The sequence below is a fragment of the Atta colombica genome, unplaced genomic scaffold, assembly GCF_001594045.1.
Source record: "Atta colombica isolate Treedump-2 unplaced genomic scaffold, Acol1.0 scaffold12, whole genome shotgun sequence".
Taxonomy (NCBI): Eukaryota; Metazoa; Arthropoda; class Insecta; order Hymenoptera; family Formicidae; genus Atta; species Atta colombica.
In genome coordinates, this window is record NW_017259206.1 from 3,614,732 (window position 1) to 3,615,216 (window position 485).

Here is a 485-nt window from a genome sequence, read left to right on the forward strand (position 1 = left end):
TGTCAATACCTATAATTCTTTGCAATTAAATTCTTTACATTTAAAATAAATGACAGGTTCTGCAAATTTTAAGTAATTCAAAATTCTTAGTAATGTAAGTTTTTTTTATTACGATTCTCGAAACGTTTTTTTCTGTTTATTATCCCTCGTAGTTTGATGGAAATTAAGTTGAAACCAACTTTGTCTTTTGCAAATGTACGATTGTTGAAATACGGTTCTCTTCAAAGTGTTTGTTAAAATGCGCATAAGATTTCGAAAATTTCAAAATTTGAAAGACCGTTTGTGATTGGCTGAAGCATTTGACAAGAGTGACGCAACGATTAATTTTCACTTGCGCTTGCTGCACACATTTTTTTATATATCAATTTATTATTATTAGACCATAATAAAATTATGTTCTTTGTGAGCTGTTCTGTATTATTATGCTTTCTACATCTAAAATAAAATAAATAATTAAATCTTAGATAAAAAAGAGGAAAGATGAA